At 36.8% G+C, this 22,117-nt stretch overlaps 3 long non-coding RNA genes across 5 annotated transcripts in view; 2 read left to right on the plus strand and 1 right to left on the minus strand.

The window, feature by feature from the left end:
- Positions 1-22,117, plus strand: part of LOC309647088 — an 846,185-nt gene that overhangs the window by 680,241 nt on the left and 143,827 nt on the right. The window lies entirely within an intron of this gene.
- The window catches only part of LOC309647078, a 190,391-nt gene that overhangs the window by 134,509 nt on the left and 33,765 nt on the right, over positions 1-22,117 (minus strand). The window contains exons 4-5 of one of the 3 annotated variants that reach the window (XR_014255771.1): positions 13,654-13,693; positions 12,721-12,771 (exon numbers count right to left, since the gene is read on the minus strand). The exons of 1 other annotated variant lie outside the window; for it this stretch is intronic. This is a non-coding gene — a long non-coding RNA (uncharacterized lncRNA). Of the gene's footprint in view, positions 1-12,720; positions 12,772-13,177; positions 13,193-13,653; positions 13,694-22,117 lie in introns of those variants that run through there. One more of the 3 variants, XR_014255772.1, reaches the window with a different exon arrangement.
- Positions 1,691-6,309, plus strand: LOC309647092. Its single transcript, XR_014255787.1, has 2 exons — positions 1,691-2,578; positions 3,810-6,309. It is a non-coding gene; the product is annotated as an uncharacterized lncRNA (long non-coding RNA).

The raw sequence follows: 22,117 nt of genomic DNA on the forward strand, positions 1-22,117 counted from the left end.
GTAGGAGGGGCACAATCTGAGTAAAATCAAATCCCATAACTGCAGGGTGGGTGACTCACAGACTGTTGAACACTTATACCACAGAAGTCCAACCACTGGAGTGAAGTTTCTTAGGCCCACGTCAGGCTTCCCAACCTGGGGGTCCGGCAACGGGAGGAGGAATTCATACAGAATTAGACTTTGAAGTCTACTGGGAATTGATTGCAGGACTTCGACAGGACTGGGGGAAACAGAGACCCCACTCTTGGAGGGCACACACAAAGTAGTGTGCACATCAGGACCCAGGGGAAGGAGCAGTGACCCTGGGGGACACTGAACCAGACCTACCTGCTAGTGTTGGAGGGTCTCCTGCAGAGGCGGGGGGTGGCTCTGTTTCATCATGGGGACAAGGACACTGGCAGTGGAGGTTCTGGGAAGTACTCCTTGGCGTGAGCCCTCCCAGAGTCTGCCATTAGCCCCACCAAAGAGCCCGGGTAGGCTCCAGTGTTGGGTTGCCTCAGGCAAAACAACCAACAGGGAGGGAACCCAGCCCCAATCATCAATAGTCAAGTGCATTAAACTTTTACTGAGCTCTGACCACCACAGCAACACTCAGCTCTACCCATCACCAGAGCCTCCCATCAAGCCTCTTAGATAGCCTCAACCACCAGAGGGCAGATAGCAGAAGCAAGAAAAACTGCAATCCTGCAGCCTGTGGACCAAAAACCACATTTAGAGAAAGATAGACAAGAAGAAAAGGCAGAGGGCTATATACCAGATGAAGGAACAAGAAAAAACCCCAGAAAAACAACTAAATGAAGTGGAGATAGGCAACCTTCCAGAAAAAGAATTCAGAATAATGATAGTGAAGATGATCCAGGACCTCAGAATAAGAATGGAGGCAAAGATTGAGAAGATGCAAGAAATGATTAACAAAGACCTAGAAGAATTAAAGAGCAAACAGAGATGATTAATACAATAACTGAAATGAAAACTACACTAGAAGGAAGCAATAGCAGAATAACTGAGGCAGAAGAACAGATAAGTCACCTGGAAGACAGAATGGTGGACTTCACTGCTGCAGAACAGACTAAAGAAAAAAGAATGAAAAGAAATGAAGACAGCCTAAGAGACCTCTGGGACAACATTAAATGCAACAACATTCGCATTATAGGGGTCCCAGAAGGAGAAGAGAGAGAGAAAGGACCAGAAAAAATATTTGAAGAGATTATAGTCGAAAACTTCCCTAACAAGGGAAAGGAAATAGCCACCCAAGTCCAGGAAGCGCAGAGAGTCCCACACAGGATAAACCCAAGGAGAAATACGTGGAGACACATAGTAATCAAAGTGGCAAAAATTAAAGACAAAGAAAAATTATTGAAAGCAGCAAGGGAAAAACGACAAATAATATACAAGGGAACTCCCATAAGGTTAACAGCTGATTTCTCAGCAGAAACTCTACAAACCAGAAGGGAGTGGCATGATATACTTAAAGTGATGAAAGGGAAGAACCTACAACCAAGATTACTCTACCCGGCAAGGATCTCATTTAGATTTGATGGAGAAATCAAAAGCTTTACAGACAAGCATAAGCTAAGAGAATTCAGCACCACCAAACCAGCTCTACAACAAATGCTAAAGGAACTTCTCTAAATGGGTAACACAAGTGAAGAAAAGGACCTACAAAAACAAACTCAAAACAATTAAGAAAATGGTCATAGGAACACACATATCGATAATTACCTTAACGTGAATGGATTAAATGCTCCAACCAAAAGACACAGGCTTGCTGAATGGATACAAAAACAGGACCCATAAATATGCTGTCTACAAGACACCCACTTTAGACCTAAGGACACATACAGACTGAAAGTGGGGGGATGGAAAAAGATATTCCATGCAAATGGAAATCAAAAGAAAGCTGGAGTAGCTATACTCATATCAGATAAAATAGACTTTAAAATAAAGAATGTTACAAGAGACAAGGAAGGACACTACATAATGATCAAGGAATCAATCCAAGAAGAAGATATAACAATTATAAATATATATGCACCCAACATAGGAGCACCTCAATACATAAGGCAACTGCTAACAGCTATAAAAGAGGAAGTTGACAGTAACACAATAATAGTGGGGGACTTTAACACCTCACTTACACCAATGGACAGATCATCCAAAATGAAAATAAATAAGGAAACAGAAGCTTTAAATGACACAATAGACCAGATAGATTTAATTGATATTTATAGGACATTCCATCCAAAAACAGCAGATTACACATTCTTCTCAAGTGCGCACGGAACATTCTCCAGCATAGATCACATCTTGGGTCACAAATCAAGCCTCAGTAAATTTAAGAAAATTGAAATCATATCAAGCATCTTTTCTGACCACAACGCTATGAGATTAGAAATGAATTACAGGGAAAAAAACGTAAAAAACACAAACATATGGAGGCTAAACAATATGTTATTAAATAACCAAGAGATCACTGAAGAAATCAAAGAGGAAATCAAAAAATACCTAGAAACAAATGACAATGAAAACACGACGACCCAAAACCTATGGGATGCAGCAAAAGCAGTTCTAAGAGGAAGTTTATAGCTATACAAGCCTACATAAAGAAACAAGAAAAATCTCAAGTAATCAATCTAACCTTACAACTAAAGAAACTAGAGAAAGAAGAACAAACGAAACCCAAAGTTAGCAGAAGGAAAGAAATCATAAAGATCAGAGCGAAAATATATGAAATAGAAACAAAGAAAACAATAGCAAATATCAATAAAACTAAAAGCTTGTTCTTTGAGAAGATAAACAAAATTGATAAGCCATTAGCTAAATTCATCAAGAAAAAGAGGGAGAGGACTCAAATCAATAAAATTACAAATGAAAAAGGAGATGTTACAACAGACACCGCAGAAATACAAAGCATCCTAAGAGACTACTAAAAGCAACTTTATGCCAATAAAATGGACAACCTGGAAGAAATGGACAAATTCTTAGAAAGGTATAACCTTCCAAGACTGAACCAGGAAGAAACAGAAAATATGAACAGACCAATCACAAGCACTGAAATTGAAACTGTGATTAAAAATCTTCCAAAAAACAAAAGTCCAGGAGCAGATGGCTTCATAGGTGAATTCTATCAAAAATTAGAGAAGAGCTAACACCTCTCCTTCTCAAACTCTTCCAAAATATTGCAGAGGGAGGAACACTCCCAAACTCTTTCTATGAGGCCACCATCACCCTGATACCAAAACCAGACAAAGACACTACAAAAAAAGAAAATTACAGACCAATATCACTGATGAATATAGATGCAAAAATCCTCAACAAAATACTAGCAAACAGAATCCAACAACACATTAAAAGGATCATATACCACGATCAAGTGGGATTTATCCCAGGGATGCAAGGATTCTTCAATATATGCAAATCAATCAATATGACACACCATATTAACAAATTGAAGAATAAAAACCATATGATCATCTCAATAGATGCAGAAAAAGCTTTTGACAAAATTCAACACCCATTTATGATAAAAACTCTCCAGAAAGTGGGCATAGATGGAACCTATCTCGACATAATAAAGGCCATATATGACAAACCCACAGCAAACATCATTCTCAACGGTGAAAAACTGAAAGCATTTCCTCTAAGATCAGGAACAAGACAAGGATGTCCACTCTCACCACTATTATTCAACATAGTTCTGGAAGTCCTAGCCACGGCAATCAGAGAAGAAAAAGAAATAAAAGGAATACAAATTGGAAAAGAAGTAGTAAAACTATCACTGTTTGCAAATGACATGATATTATACATAGAGAATCCTAAAACTGCCACCAGAAAACTGCTAGAGCTAATTAATGAATATGGTAAAGTTGCAGGATACAAAATTAATGCACAGAAATCTCTTGCATTCCTATACACTAATGATGAAAAATCTGAAAGAGAAACTATGGAAACACTCCCATTTACCATTGCAACAAAAAAAATAAAATACCTAGGAATAAACCTACCTAGGGAGACAAAAGACCTGTATGCAGAAATCTATAAGACACTGATGAAAGAAATTAAAGATGATACCAACAGATGGAGAGATATACCATGTTCTTGGATTGGAAGGATCAACATTGTGAAAATGACTATACTACCCAAAGCAATCTACAGATTCAATGCAATCCCTATCAAATTACCAATGGCATTTTTTACAGAGCTAGAACAAATCATCTTAAAATTTGTATGGAGACACAAAAGACCCCGAATGACCAAAGCAGTCTTGAGGGAAAAAAACGGAGCTGGAGGAATCAGACTCCCTGACTTCAGACTATACTACAAAGCTACAGTAATCAAGACAATATGGTACTGGCACAAAAACAGAAACATAGATCAATGGAACAAGATAGAAAGCCCAGAGATTAACCCACGCACCTATGGTCAACTAATCTATGACAAAGGAGGCAAAGATATACAAAGGAGAAAAGACAGTCTCTTCAATAAGTGGTGCTGGGAAAACTGGACAGCTACATGTAAAAGAATGAAATTAGAATACTCCCTAACACCATACACAAAAATAAACTCAAAATGGATTAGAGACCTAAATATAAGACTGGACACTATAAAACTCTTAGAGGAAAACATAGGCAGAACACTGTTTGCCATAAATCACAGCAAGATCTTTTTTGATCCACCTCCTAGAGTAATGGAAATAAAAACAAAAATAAACAAGTGGGACCTAATGAAACTTCAAAGCTTTTGCACAGCAGAGGAAACCATAAAGAAGACGAAAAGACAACCCTCAGAATGGGAGAAAATATTTGCAAATGAATCAACCGACAAAGGATTAATCTCCAAAATATATAAACAGCTCATTCAGCTCAATATTAAAGAAACAAACACCCCAATCCAAAAATGGGCAGAAGACCTAAATAGACATTTCTCCAAAGAAGACATACAGACGGCCACGAAGCACATGAAAAGATGCTCAACATCACTAATTATTAGAGAAATGCAAATCAAAACTACAATGAGGTATCACCTCACTCCTGTTAGAATGGGCATCATCAGAAAATCTACAAACAACAAATGCTGGAGAGGGTGTGGAGAAAAGGGAACACGCTTGCACTGTTGGTGGGAATGTAAATTGATACAGCCACTATGGAGAACAATATGGAGGTTCCTTAAAAAACTAAAAATAGAATTACCATATGACCCAGCAATCCCACTACTGGGCATATACCCAGAGAAAACCGTAATTCAAAAAGATACATGCACCCAAATGTTCATTGCAGCACTATTTACAATAGTCAGGTCATGGAAGCAACCTAAATGCCCATCAAGAGACGAATGGATAAAGAAGTTGTGGTACATATATACAATGGAATATTACTCAGCCATAAAAAGGAATGAAATTGAGTCATTTGTTGAGACGTGTATGGATCTAGAGACTGTCATACAGAGTGAAGTAAGTCAGAAAGAGAAAAACAAATATCGTGTATTAATGCATGTATGTGGAACCTAGAAAAATGGTACAGATGAGCCAGTTTTCAGGGCAGAAGTTGAGACACAGATGTAGAGAATGGACATATGGACACCAAGGGGGGAAAACTGCGGTGGGGTGGGGATAGTGGTGTGCTGAATAGGGCGATTGGGATTGACTTGTATACACTGATGTGTATAAAATTGATGCCTAATAAGAACCTGCGGTATAAAAAAACAAACAAAACAACTAATACTAAACTTTCATTGGGTTATTTGTATGGAAATATGTTAATATAAATGTTTCAGACATTACATGAAATTTCTAAAAATCTTATATGTTCTGGTATAATGTTATAAGTAATAATCCTAGTTATTACTATAAAATGTATATCTCAGAAATAAGTAATTTTCTTGTCAACTGCATTATTATGAACTTTCATCAAATCTTTAACCGTGGTCATTTTTAAGTCTTTTGTCATTTACAGACAGTTCTGGGTGTACTCTGATGATTTTGCAAATATGTTCCTATAAAAGGGTTTCATCTTCAAGAAATTCATGGAAAAGACTCTGACAAGTACAGGTTTCTGGTAACTGACTGTACTCCTGAACTGAATGAATAAGCATTTTCAGAACTCTAATGAAAAACTGATGATCTCATAAAAGTGCTAACAAAAGATCAAGATGAAAAAAAAAATTAATTACATGGGACTGAGTGAACTGATGTGGATGAGTATAATTTTTGTGACTTTCTGTCTGAATTAAAAAAAAAATCCCACAAGGACTCAGAGGCAAAGAATATACAAATCAATTTTCACTGCAAAGTAAAGGAGCTGTTACAGTGGAGGATTACTGGACTGAATGTCAATATTATGACATAGTATGAGTGTATTTCATGTTTGGTAATTGCAATCATTGTTGCTTTTGTTGTGGTCATCCATGTACAATGCTTGGTGTCAGTCTATTTATCTCTTGTAAAAATAAAATACAGTGTGTGTGTGAAAAAAAAAAAAAAGAACGTTTTCTTTAATATCTCCAGGGTTAGCCATTTTTAAACTTTTTGATCTTTAGGCTCCCTTTACACTCCTAAAAAAGTTATCAAGAACCCCAAATGCCTTTTGTTTATGTGGTTATACCCATCAATATTTACTATATTAGAATTAAAGCTGAGTAATTTTTAAAACATTTGCTTATTCCATTAAGAATAACAAAAATAAAAATAATAACAAAACATATTACAAAAATGACATTTTCAGTGAAAAATAACTATATTATCCAAGACAAACAAAATATATATTTAATGGGAAGAGTTTTACATTTTTTTTTGCAAATCAAGTCTCTTTAATATCTGGCTTAACAGAAAACAGCTGTATTCTCATCTCTGCTTCTGCATTCAATCTGTTGTGATATGTTTTTTTGGTTGAAGTATATTTATGAATGAAATCTCGCCTCACTCAGATAAGTAGTTGGAAAAGGGAGGAATAGTTTAATAGCTTTTTCAGATAACTGTAGACATTATTCTTTGATATTATACCAAAATTCAACAATAATCTGAATCTACGTATTATCAATGAACTTTTCATACTATTACATTAAATTTCATTGGTCTACCTTAAAAAAAACAAAGCAAAACAAAACAAAAAAAACTGTATTTCCCAGTTTGTTCACAGTCCCACCATCTATGACTGTTTCATATCTTCTATTCTCACTTCAACTCTCCAACTTCTGCTTTATCTTCATTTTCAGCTGATAATCATTCTTCCTATATCTCTCAGAAAATAGAAATAAATTGTTTTGAATTCCCACAAGCTCCTACCACATCTACCCACCTCATTATTTATGTGCCCACACACTCTAAATTCTTCTCCTGTTAATACAGGTTCACTGTCCATACTCCTATCCAAAGCCAATGCTTCAACTTATCTACTAGATCTCATCAACTTTTTCATGCTCAAGGACACTGCTCCAGCAAATATTCCCTCTTTCTCCTATATCATAAATGTTTCTCTCTCTGTTGAATCTTTCCTATAAACATAAAAACATACTAATATTGCTAACATCTTAAATAATAAAAATAATAAACTCCCTTCACTACCTAGTACCCCTCCAGCCTACACTTCATTACATGCCTTCCCTTTACAACAAAACTAATTTGGAGTTGTCTGTATTCAATGTCTCTAATTTATCTGCACCCATTCTCATTTGAATCAACTTCAAGCAGCTGAGCCAAACTGCTCTTGTCAAGGGAAAATATGAATTCTCTTCATATTTGACTGCCAAATTCACTAGTAAATATTCTTTCCCCATAATCTTTTATGCATCAATGGCATGTGACACAGATTATCATTCACATCTTCTTGAAATACCTTTATCATTTGGCTTCCAGGACACCATGCATAGTTGGTTTTCATCACTAGGTTACTCCTTCTGAGTCACGTTTGCTACTTCCTGTTCATCTCCCTGATTTCTAAACATTGGGAGTGCCTCAATGCTTAATTTTTATACTTCACATATATCATCTAATTTCATAGCTTTAAATACCATTTACATGCTCATGAGTCACAAATTTATATCTCTACCCCAAACTTCTCCTCTGAACTTTTTTAATTAGCTGTATTGAAGTAAAATTTACTTTCAATAAAATTCATTAATTTGAAGTATACAGTTTGAGCTTGGGTAAATGAATACAGTCAGGTAAGCAAAATCAAGATATGGAACATTTCCATAAAGTTCCATTTCCAAAAAGTTCTCTCCTGCCCCCCTGCAGTCAATCCCTTTCCCCTGCCCTCAGACTCTGGCAACCACCAATCTGCTTTCTGTCATTATGGTTTTGTCTTTTTTAGAACTTCACATCAATAGAATCATGCATTATGTAATATTTTAAGAATGGCTTCTTTTACTTAGCATATCTTTTGAAACTCATCCACATTATTGCTCCTATCAGTAGTTCTTTCCTTTTTATTGCTTTGTAGAATTCCATGCATGGATATACAACAATTTGTTCATCAATTCCCAGTTGAGGATCAGTTGGATTCTACTGTGAATATTCGCATGTGGACATTTCATTGTGCTTTTCATTTTCATTGCCCCACTAACTAATGATGGTGAGCATCTTTCATATGCTTATTTCATATTCATATAAGTTATTTGGTGATGTGTCTACAAATCTTTCTCCCATTTTTGTTATTAGATGTATATCTTCTTATTAAGTATTGAGTTCTTTTTATATTATGTATATAAGTTCTTCAGTAAATATATGTTTTGCCAATATTTTTCCCATCTGTATCTAGCTTTTCATTTTCTTAACAGCTTATTTTGAAGAGAAACATTTTTAATTTTGATTAATTCTTTTTCTACCATCTTTTTTTACATATAGTTCATACATTTTGTGTCCTAAGAAGTATTTGCCTCAACCAAGATTACAAAGATATTTGCCTATAGTTTCTTCTATAAATTTTATAGTTTTAGATCTTACATTTAGGTCTACAGTTCTTTTAAAGTGAAATTTTTATAGGTTAGGTGGTAAGATTCACGGTTCATGTCACTATCCAACATGAACCATTTATATAATTCTATATGTCGCTCCTTATACCAATACCATGCTTTGAGTACTGCAGCTTTAAAGTAAGACTAGAAATCAGATAATAATAAGTTATTCAGTTTTGTTCTTTTTCAAAAATTGTTTTGGCTATTTTAGGACTTTTGATTTGAACATAGATTCTTGACTCAACTTGTCAATTATTACCAAAAAAAGAAAAAAGAGAAAAAAAAATCTGTTTCAATTTTGATCGAGATTACATTGAATCTGTAAATCAATTTGGGGAGCCCTGATATTTTACCAATAATTAGTCTTTCAATCTGTGAACGTGGTATACGTTTCCCTTTATTGGGGTTTTCTTTAATTTCTTTAAGTAAATTTTGTATTTTTCAGTGTATAAACCCTACACATATTTTATGAAATTTATCCTATATATTTCATATTTGAATACTATTAAAAATTTTAACACCACTTAAAAAGTCTTATTAAATTAAATTCAAATCCCAATTGTAGGTTGTGAATATATTGAAATACAATTAATTTTTTAATATCTTGTATCCTGAAACCTTGCTAAATATATGTATTAGTTCCAGAGGCTTCACTGTTCTTTCCAGTAGTTTCTTTGTAAATTCATTAGTTGTTTTTGTTTTTTAATGTAGAGGATCATGTCATCTGCAAATAAAAACTGTTTCCTTTCTAATCTCTATGTCTTTTGTTTCTTCTTGTCACATTGCACTAGCTAGGAACCACAAAAAAACAGAAAAGAAGTGGTGAGAATGGATATCCTTGCCTTATTCCCAATATTAAGAGGAAAGTATTCAGTATAATATTAGCCATAAGGTTTTTCTTGTAAATGCCCTTCATCAGATTGAGGAAGTTCTCTTATATTTATATTTTGCAGAGTTTTCATTATGAATGGATGTTGAATTTTGTGAAAATGCTTTTACTACATCTATTGAGATAATTTTAAGTTTTGTCTTCTTTACTGTTAATTGGTGAATTGTATTTATTTATTTTTGAATGTTAAACCAACCTTGAATTCCTGATATAAACTCTAATTGGTCAAGATGTATTATCCTTTTTTATATATGACTGGATTAGATTAGCTGACATTTTGCTTAAGGAATTTTTTGGTGGTGTTCTTGGGTTTATAATATGTTACTTTAACTTACCACAATTGTGTTAACCAGCTTCCAGGATGCTCCCCAATGATCTCTGTATTCTAGTGCTCAAGCCCTAATATAGTTTACTCCCACATTGATTAGGACTGACCTGTGCAAACAATAGGACATGTAAAACTGACAGTGTGTGACTTCCTAGGGTAGGTTGAAAATATGGCACAGCTTCCAACTTGTTCTTTGTTACATCACTCACTCTGAGGAAAGCCAGCTTCCATGCTCTGAGGACATTCAGTAGCCCTATGAAGACTTCACACAGAGAAGAACTGGCCAAGACCCAGAACCAATTTTCCAGTCATGTGAGTGAGCCATCTCAGAAACAAATTCTCTAGCTCCAATTAAGTGTTCAGATGACAACAACCCCTTTCAACATCTTGACTGCAACTTCATGAGAGGCCCTGAGCCAGAGCCACCTAGCTAAGCCCCACCTGAAGCACATAAACCATATGAGATAATAAGTGTTTAGTGTTTTTTTAAACTAAATTTTGGGGTAAGTTCTTATTCAACAATAGATAACTAATACAATGGTCTACCTTCAGATGATAAATCATTTCACATACAGTATAAGAAATCTTCACCACTATACTTCTATTTCACCCTCCTATCCTTTGCACTAGTTTTACCTTATGCTTTACTTCCACATGTGTTATAAACCCAATAATATATTCTTTCTATTTTGTTTTAAGCAGTCAATTATCTTTCAAAGAGACTTAAAAACTAAGAAAATTAATTATTTTATATTTACCATATACTTACCATTTCTGACAATTTCTATTCCTCAGTGGTGTCCAAATTTTCATCTGATATCATTTTCCTTCTGCCTGAATAACTTCTCTGATGACACTGAATTATATCTGCTTTTGTTTTTCAGAAAAAGTGTTTATTTCACCTTCATTTTTGACAAATAAAAAAACTGGATATGGAATTCTATACTGACAGTTTGCTTTTCTTTCAACACGGAGGACTGTCTTCTGTTTTGCATAATTTCTGTCAAAAAGTTTCTGATGAGAATGCGTCTTCTTTACTATGGCATTTTCTCTTTATCACTGCTTTTCTAAAATTTGATTATAATATGTCTTGGTATAGTTTTCTTTACGTTTTTCCTTCTTGGGATTTGTTGATGGATCTGTGAGTTCATAGTTTTCATCAGATTTGTACAAATATTTGGCCATTATCCTTTAACTATTTTCTGCTCTCTTCCCACCTTGTTTCTAGGACTTCAAATGTAAGTATGAAGGATCTCCTGGCATTGTACTTCAGGTCATTAATGCTCTGTTCACTTTTCTTTCAGTATTTTTTCTCTCTGTACTTCATTTTTGATAGTTTTTATAGTTCTGTCATTTTCTTCTGCAATGTCTGATCATATGTTGATCACATCCAGTTTATTCTTTATTTTGGAAATTGTCTTTTTCATCTCTTGAAATTTGATTTGGGTCTTTTTTATATTATCTATTTCACTCTTCATCATAGTCATGTTCCCCTCTACCTTTTTATTAACATGAAGCATATTTAACAATATAATAGCCAATTTTAGTTATTACATCATTTCTGTCATTTCTGGTTCTGTTTCTATTGTTTACATTTTTTTCTGATTATGGGTTATGTTTCTTCTTCTTTTGAACTCCTGTTATTTTTTTTATTAGATATTGAACATTTAAACCTTGCACAATTGGGTGGTGGGTTTTGGTGTGTTTCTTTTCATAGTGTTGGGCTGTCTTCTCTCACACTGTTAGGTTATTGTACTTAGAATCAGTCTAACATTTTTGAGGCTTATTTTTTCACTTTGTTTGGAAAACCCAGAGCATCCTTTAGTCTAGGACTAATTTTGCTTCACTACTAACCTCACTATTAAGGTACCTTTCTGAGGATTCTATCCAATACTTCAAATAATGCAAGGTCTTTCCTCTCTGACTGGGGAAAAAAAACTCATTGCTGTCTCATGTGAGTTTCAGGAATTATTTGGCTTATTGCTTTCCAATGATTCTGTGCCCTGCCTGGGGTGGTTTCCTCTCTCATATGCAGATATCAATATTCAGACAAAAGGCTCAAGGAACCTCTGCTAATCACTGAATCAATCAATCAATCAATCAATCAATCTCTTTCCCTCTTTTTCCCTCTCTCTCTCTCTCTCTTGCTCCCACTCTCACTCTCCCTCTCCCTCTCCCTGTCTTCCTTGTCTGTCCCAAATATTCTAGCCACCTTAGCCTCCCTGGACTCCTATCCTAATTTCCTCTGCTCAGCTAGACCACGAAACTCCATCAAGTTTGTTTTCCTTCTCTCAGGATTCCCAGTGCCTGTTATCAAATGCCTGGAAAACATTGTTTGGTCCAGTTTTCTAGTTATTTAACGTGGGTGAGTAAATCCAGTCCTTTTTACTCACAGCCAGAAGCAGAAGTGTTCTTTTTAAGTCTTTATTTAAATATCAAACTGCTAGGACCTTCAAGATGGCAGAGGAGTAAGACGTGGAGATCACCTTCCTCCCCATAAACACATCAAAAATACATCTACATGTGGAACAACTCCGACAAAACACCTACTGAATGCTGGCAGAAGGCATCAGACTTCCCCAAAGGCAAGAAAATCCCCACGTACCTGGGTAGGGCAAAAGAAAAAAGAAAAAACAGACACAAAAGAATAGGGATGGTAACCACACTTCTGGGAGGGAGCGGTGAAGGAGGAAAAGTTTCCACACACTAGGGAGCCCCTTCACTGGTAGGGAGGGGGGTGTTGGTTGGTTGGGAAGCCTCAGAACCACAGAGGAGAGCACAGCAACAGGGGTGTAGAGGGCAAAGCAGAGAGATTCCCACACAGAGGATCGGTGCCAACAAGTACTCACCAGCCTGAGACACTTGTCTGCTCACCCACCAGGGGAGGTGGGGGCTGGGAGCTGAGGCTCAGGCTTCGGAAATCAGATCCCAGGGAGAGGACTGGCATTGGCTGCATGAAGACAGCCTGAAGGGGACTAGTGCACCACAACTAGCCGGGAGGGAGTCAGGGAAAAAGTCTGCACCTGCTGAAGAGGCAAGAGACCATTGTTTTGGGGTGTGTGAGGAGAGGGGATTCCTTCCCCGTGTGCCCACAGAAGTCAGAGCACTGCCTAAGCAAGCTCCAGATGGGTGTGAGCTGTGGCTATCAGCTTGATCCCAGAGATGGGCATGAAAAACTTATACTGTTGCCACTGCCACCAAGAGTCCTGTGTGCGAGCACAGGTCACTACTCACACCCCCCATCCCTGGGAGCCTGTGTAGCATGCCACTGCTAGGGTCCCCAGATCCAGAGATAACTTCTCCAGGAGAACACACGGTGGACCTCAGGCTGTTGCAATTTCACACCAGCCTCTGACACCACCACATTCCAATTATGACTACCATACTCCTCCCTCTCCCCAACCTGAGTGAGCAAGAGAGCTCTGATCAGCTGCTGCTTTAACCCCCTCCTCTCTGGGCAGGGAACACATGCTTGAGGGTGACCTACCCGCAGAGGCAGAGCCAAAACCAAAGCTGAACCACAGGAGCTGTGAAAAACAAAGAAGAGAAAGGGAAATTTCTCCATGCAGCCTCAGGAGCAGCGGATTAAATCCCCACAATTAACTTGATGAACGCTGCATCTGTGGAATACCAGAATAAACAACAAATAATCCGAAAATTGAGGTGGTGGACTTTAGGAGCAACTGTAGATATGGGGGTTTACTTTCTGTGATTGATTTGTTTCTGATTTTTATGCTTATCTTACTTTAGTTTTCAGTGCTTGTTATCATGGGTGGATTTGTTTATTGGTTTGGTTGCTCTTTTCTTCTATCTTATTTTATCATTATTTTTTATTTTACCAATATTATTTTTTATTCCTTTTTTTTTCCTTCCTTTTTGTCTGAGCTGTATGACTGGCAGAGTCTTGGTACCCTGGCAGGGTGTCAGGCCAGAGCCTCACACGTGGGAGAGCCGAAACCCAGACATTGGACCACCAAAGACCTCGCAGCCCCAGGTAATGTCAATCGGCAAGAGCTCTTCCAGAGATTTTGGGCTCAACACTAAGACCCAGCTCCACCCAGTGGCCAGCAACCACCAGTGCTGGATGCCCCATGCCAAACAACTAGCAAGATAGGAGCACAACCCCACCAATTGGCAGAGAGGCTGCCTAAAATCATATTAAGTTCACAGACACCCCAAAACACACCACTATAAGCAGCCCTGCCCACCAGAAAGACAAGATCCAGGCCCATACACCAGAAAAAAGGCACCAGTCCCCTCCACCAGGAAGCCTACACAAGCCACTGAACTAACCTCACCAACTAGGGACAGACACCAAAAATAATGGGAACTATGAACCTGCAGCCTGCAAAAAGGACAAACCGAACACAGTAAGTTAAACAAAATGGGAAGGCAGAGAAATATGCAGCAGATGAAGGAACAATGTTAAAACTAACCAGACCAAACAAATGAAGAGGAAATAGGCAGGTTACCAGAAAAAGAATTCAGAGAAATGATAATAAAGATGATCCAAAATCTTGGAAATAGAATGCAGAAAATAAAACAAACGTTTAACAAGGACTTAGAAGAACTAAAGATCAAACAAACAACAATGAACAACACAATAAATGAAATTAAAAATTCTCTAGAAGGAATCAATAGCAGAATAACTGAGGCAGAAGAACGAATAAGTGACCTGGAAGATGAAATAGTGGAAATAACTGCTACAGAGCAGAATATAGAAAAAAAGAATGAAAAGAATGGAGAACAGTCTCAGATCTCTGGGACAACATTAAACACAGCAACATTCGAATTATAGGGGTCCCAGAAGAAGAAGAGAAAAAGAGTCTGAGAAAATATTTGAACACATTATAGTTGACAACTTCCTTAACATGGGAAAGGAAATGGCCACCCAAGTCTAGGAAGTGCAAAGAGTCCAACACAGGATAAATCCATGGAGAAACAAGAAGACACATATTAACCAAACTATAAAAAATTAAATATAAAGAAAAAAATTAAAAGTAAAAAGGGAAAAGCAACAAATAACATACAACAGAACGCCATAAGGAAACAGCTGATTTTTCAGCAGAAACTCTGCAAGCCAGAAGGGATTGGCAGGACATATGTAAAGTGATGAAAAGGAAAAACCTACATCGAAGATTACTCTACCCAGCAAGGATCTCATACAGATTTGACAGAGAAATTAAAAACTTTACAGACAAGCAAAAGCTAAGAGAATTCAGCATCACCAAACCAGCTTTACAAGAAATGCTAAAGGAACTTCTCTAGGCAAGAAACATAAGAGAAGGAAAAGACCTACAAAAACAAACACAAAACAGTTAAGAAAATGGTAATAGGAGCGTACATATCAATAATTACTTTAAACATAAATGGGTTAAATGCTCCAACCAAAAGACATAGACTGGCTGAATGGATACAACAAGACCTGTATATATGCTGTCTACAAGAGACCAACTTCAGACCTAGGGACACATACAGACTGAGAGTGAGGGGATGGAAAAAGGTATTCTATGCACATGGAAATCAAAAGAAAGCTGGAGTAGCAATTCTCATATCAGACAAAATAGACTTTAAAATAAAGACTATTATAAGAGACAAAGAAGGACACTACATAATGATCAAGGGATCAATATAAGAAGAAGATATAACAATTTTAAATATTTATGCACCCAACATAGGAGCACCTCAATACATAAGGCAAATACTAACAGCCATAAAAGGGGAAATCAACAGTAACACAATAATAGTAGGGGACTTTAACACCCCACTTTCACCAATGGACAGATCATCCAAAATGAAGATAAACAAGGAAAGACAAGCTGTAAATGACACATTAGACCAGATGGGCTAAATTGATATTTATTGGACATTCCATCCATAAACAGCAGAATACACATTCTTCTCAAGTGCTCATGGAACATTCTCCAGGATAGATCATACCTTGGGTCACAAATTAAGCCTCAGTAAATTTAAGAAAACTGAAATCATATCAAGTATATTTTCTGTCCACAACACTTAGACACTGATCAATTATAGGAAAAAAAACTGTAAAAAATACAAAGACATGGAGGCTAAACAATACACTACTAAATAATCAAGAGATCACTGAAGAAATCAAAGTGGAAATAAAACAAAACCTAGAAACAAATGACAATGAAAATATGATGACCCAAAACCTATGGGATGCAGTAAAAGCAGTTCTAAGAGGGAAGTTTACAGCAATAAAACCCTACCTCAAGCAACAAGAAAAATCTCAAATAAACAACCTAACCTTACACCTAAAGCAAGTAGAGAAAGAACAACCAAAAAAACCCGGAGCTAACAGAGGGAAAGAAATCACAAAAATCAGATCAGAAAAAAATGAAAATGAAATGAAGGAAAGTATAGCAAAGATCAATAAAACTAAAAGCTGGTTCTTTGAGAAGGTAAACAAAATTGATGAACCATTAGCCAAACTCATCACAAAAAAAGGGAGAAGACTGACATCAACAGAATTACAAATGAAAAAGGAGAAGTAACAACTGACACTGCAGAAATACAAAGGATCATGAGAGATTACTACAAGCAACTATATGCCAATAAAATGGACAACCTGGAAGAAATGGACAAATTCTTAGAAAAGAACACCCTTGCAAGAGTGAACCAAGAAGAAATAGAAAATATGAACAGACCAATCACAAGCACTGAGATTGAAACTGTGATTAAAATCTTCCAACAGGGACTTCCCTGGTGGCACAGCAGTTAAGAATCTGTGTGCCAATGCAGGGGACACGGGTTCAAGCCCTGGTCTGGGAAGATCCCACATGCCACGGAGCAACTAAGCACATGTGTCACAACTACTGAGCCTGCACTGTAGAAAGCAAAAGCCACAGCTACTGAGCCCACCACCACAACTACTGAAGTCCACGTGCCTAGAGCCTGTGCTCCACAACAAGAGAAGCCACTGCAGGGAGAAGCCCACACACCATAACGAAGGGTAGCCATTGCTCACTGCAATTAGAGAAAGCCATGCACAGCAACGAAGGTGGAATGCAGCCAAAAATAAATAAATAAATTTATTTTAAAACAATCTTCCAACAAACAAAAGTCCATGACCAGATGGCTTCACAGGTGAATTCTATCAAACATTTAGAGAAGAGATAACACCCACCCTTCTCAAACTCTTCCAAAATATAGCAGCGGGAGAAACACTCCCAAACTAATTCTACAAGACCACCATCACCCTGATACCAAAACCAGACAGAGATGTCACAAAAAAAGAAAACTACATGCCAATATCACTGATGAACATAGATGCAAAAATCCTCAACAAAATACTAGCAAACAGAATTCAACAGCACATTAAAAGGATCATATACCATGATCAAGTGGGATTTATCTCAGGGATGCAAGGATTCTTCAATATACATAAATCAATCAATGTGATAAACCATATTAACAAATTGAAGAATAAAAACCATATGATCATTTCAATAGAGGCAGAAAAATCTTTTGAAAAATTTCAACACCCAGTTATGATAAAAACTCTCCAGAAAGTGGGCATAGAGGGAACCTACCTCAACATAATAAAGGCCATATACGACAAACCCACAGCAAACATCATTCTCAATGGTGAAAAACTGAAAGCATTTCCTCTAAGATCAGGAACAAGACAAGGATGTCCACTCTCACCACTATTATTCCACATAGTTTTGGAAGTCTTAGCCACAGCAATCAGAGAAGAAAAACAAATAAAAGGAATACAAATTGGAAAAGAAGAAGTAAAACTGTCACTGTTTGCAGATGACATGATACTATACATAGAGAATTCTAAAGATGCCACCAGAAAACTACTACAGTGAATCAATGAATTCAGTAGAGTAGCAGGATACAAAATTAATGCACAGAAATCTCTTGCATTCCTACACACTAATGATGAAAAATCTGGAAGAGAAATTAAGGAAGCACTCCCATTTACCATTGCAACAAAAAGAATAAAACACCTAGGAATAAAACTACCAAGGGAGACAAAAGACCTGTAAGCAGAAAACTATAAGACACTGATGAGAGAATTTAAAGATGAAACAAACAGATGGAGAGATATACCATGTTCTTGGATTGGAAGAATCAATATTGTGAAAACGACTATACTACCCAAAGCAATCTACAGATTCAATGAAATCCCTATCAAATTACCAATGGCATTCTTTACAGAACTAGAACAAAAGATCTTAAAATTTGTATGGAGACATAAAAGACCTCGAGTAGCCAAAGAAGTCTTGAGGAAAAAAATGGAGCTGGAGGAATCAGGCTCCTGGACTTCAGACTATAGTACAAAGCTACAGTTATCAAGACAATATGGTACTGGCACAAAAACAGAAATATAGATCAACGGAACAGGATAGAAAACCCAGAGATAAACCCACACACTTATGGTCAACTAATCTATGACAAAGGAGGCAAGGATATACAATGGAGAAAAGGCAGCCTCTTCAATAAGTGGTTCTGGGAGAACTGGACAGCTACATGTAAAAGAATGAAATTAGAACACTCCCTAACACCATACACAAAAAATAAACTCAAAATGGATTAGAGACCTAAGTGTAAGACTGGACACTATAAAACTCTTAGAGGAAAACATAGGAAGAACACTCTTTGACATAAATCACAGCAAGATCTTTTTTGATCCACCTCCTAGAGTAATGGAAATAAAAACAAAAATAAACAAATGGGACCTAATGAAAGTTAAATTTTTTGCACAGCAAAGGAAGCTACAAACAAGAAGAAAAGACAACCCTCAGAATGTGAGAAAATATTTGCAAATGAATCAAGGGACCAAGGATTAATCTCCAAAATATATAAACAGCTCATTCAGCTCAATATTAAAGAAACAAACACCCCAATCCAAAAATGGGCAGAAGACCTAAATAGACATTTCTCCAAAGAAGACATATAGATGACCAAGAAGCACATGAAAAGCTGCTCAACATCACTAATTATTAGAGAAACGCAAATCAAAACTACAATGAGGTATCACCTCACATCAGTTAGAATAAGCATCATCAGAAAATCTACAAACAAGAAATGCTGGAGAGGGTGTGGAGAAAAGGGAACCCTCTTGCGCTGTTGGTGGGAATATAAATTGATACAGTTCACTATGGAGAACAGTATGGAGGTTCCTTAAAAAAGTAAAAATAGAATTACCACATGACCCAGCAATCCCACTACTGGGCATATACCCAGAGAAATCCATAATTCAAAAAACACATGCACCCCAATGTTCACTGCAGCACTATTTACAATAGCCAGGACATGGAAGCTACCTAAATGCCCATCAACAGATGAATGGATAAAGAAGATGTGATACATATACACAATGGAATATTACTCAGCCATAAAAAGTAACGAAACTGGGTCATTTGTAGAGATGTGGATGGATCTAGAGACTGTTATACAGAGTGAAGTAAGTCAGAAAAAGAAAAACAAATATTGTATGCTAACACATATATATGGAATCTTAAAAAAATTTGGTTCTGAAGAACCTAGGGGCAAGACATGAATAAAGACACAGATGTAGAGAATGGACTTGAGTACATGGGGAAGGATAAGCTGCGATGAAGTAAGAGAGTAGCATTGACATATATACACTACCAAATGTAAAATAGATAGCTAGTGGGAAGCAGTCACATAGCACAGGGTGATCAGGTCGGTGCTTTGTGACCACCTAGAGGGGTGGGATAGGGAGGTTTGGAGGGAGGCACCAGAGAGAGGGGATAAAGTGATATATGTATACATATAACTGATTCACTTTGTTATACAGTAGAAACTAACACCGCATTGTAAAGCAAATATACTCCAATAAAGATGTTAAAAAAATTTATCAAACTACTTGCTGGACAGCTCTTGCAAATATAATATGTGTATCAAATCTAACATGCACAATGTTTAACTCTGATTTCCTCTGCATGCCCTACATTTAACTTGTCCCTCTTTTAGTCTTCCCTGTCTTTTCAAGAATATATCCAAAATTGAATCCTACCATAACCATCCTATTTCACTCTAGTTCCCCGTCGCTCTTTGCCTGGGTATTTCAATGGCACCTATATTAATCAGGTTTTAGTGCAATAATCCTGCCTTTAAAAATATCTTCCCAAATCTCAGTATCTTTCAACACAATTTATTTCTTCAGCATAGATCTACAAGTCTGCTATGGACTTGCTCTGCTTGGCTGAGCTTAGCTGAGTAATCTTGAATTGGCTGTAGATTGCCAGTCGAGTTCAGGTCTGCACCATGTCTCTCATTCTGGGACCCAGGCTAAAGCAGCAATGGCTACGTGGGATACTCTTTTGACAAAAGCATAGAGAACTGAAAATAAACTAGCTGTGTCTTTTAAAGTCTTACCTCTTGACTGGCACACCGTCACTTTTCACTCACATTCCATTGGCTAAACAAGTTTAAAAGGCTGAATCCAGTGTTAGTGGGTGGGAGAAATTATACTCTGCCTAATGGAGAGGAGGACAGGGGGATGAATATTTGCTGTATAGTAATCTACCCTAGCCTCCTAATTTGTCTTCCTGTTCTTTCCCTTGCCCTTTTCAGTCTGTTGTCTACATAGCATTCAGAATGATCCTTTTAAAACATGCCAGGACCCTCCACTACTAAAAACCCATCAACAGCTACACATTTTGCTCAGAGTTCATATAATGGCCTATCATGCCTTAATCAGTCTAGCACCCGGTCACCTCTCTGATTTCATTTTCTACTATTGTCTCCTCACTCTCTCAGTTCCAGTAATGTAGGTCTCCTTACTAACCTGGAACAGGCCATGCAAATTCCTTCCTCAGGACCTTTGCACTTGTAGTGCCCTATATCTGAAACATTACTCCCCCCGTAAATGACTCTCGCTTCTTTCAGATTATTTGCTCAAATATAACCTACTTAGTGAGTTTTCCCAGAGTGTTTTATTTATCATTTCAAACATTTCAGTACTCCCTAGCCATCTTCTCTACATTAATTTTCTCCATAGCATTTAATATATTTTATTTTGTTTATTGTCTATCTCCTTCCATTAAAATGTGAACTCTAGGAGGGTAGGTAGTTTTCGTAGGTTTTATTCACTTCTGTATCCCCTTGTGCCTGTATATACTTATAGAATGAATTATCAGTAAGCTAGCACAAACAAGGTTGCTCCATTATTAAAAATAAATTCTCTCAAGCGGGAGCGCCAGTCATCCTACCAGGACTAATCTGATTTTCAGTCTGCCTCTATCCTTTGACTCCCAGAGACAACATCTAGATTGATGAAGAATTTCAGGAATCCCAGGGGAGCACTCAAAAAAGAAAAAACCCTTAAAGAATTTTTAATTAGTAAGAAAGAATATCTTTGAGGAACTTACTGCAAATTTAAAACTTATACAAACAAAAAAAATATAATCTAGGAACCTCTAGAAAGAGTACATGTTAGGACATTTGATCATTTAGAAGAGGCCAATCTGTATTATACATATTCCATATATATAATTGAATTTTCTTCAATTTTAATATGCTTGTTTCATATATATAAGGAAGTCTATAGAAAGTAAACTGTGTAGGCCAATGAAATAACATATGTGAAAGTGCTTTGTGAAGTGTAAAGGAAATTAAGTTAAAACATGTAAAATACACTTTATTACATTTTTATTATGATACTAAAAGTAAGCCAAGGAGCTGGGTTAACTGGAGGGTCTGTGCTCTCAGGACAATAAGAGCTTTAGTGCTACTGAGAAGACACAGAGACTACTTTAGCCTCCCCTTCAGTCCAAGGTACTGGTAGCAGCAGAGACATGGAGTACAGAATGGAAGAGAAGGCAGCTAAGTTACATAATTAATTAGGGGTAGGAAAATTCTGGTGTCAAAATCTGTACAACATCTCTAAGCCAAATTTAGTGGACAAATGAATCACTTGGTTCTTGCTCCAAACACAGATTCCCTCT

Source organism: Balaenoptera physalus (genome assembly GCF_965194825.1).
Source record: "Balaenoptera physalus genome assembly, chromosome: 17".
NCBI lineage: Eukaryota > Metazoa > Chordata > Mammalia > Artiodactyla > Balaenopteridae > Balaenoptera > Balaenoptera physalus.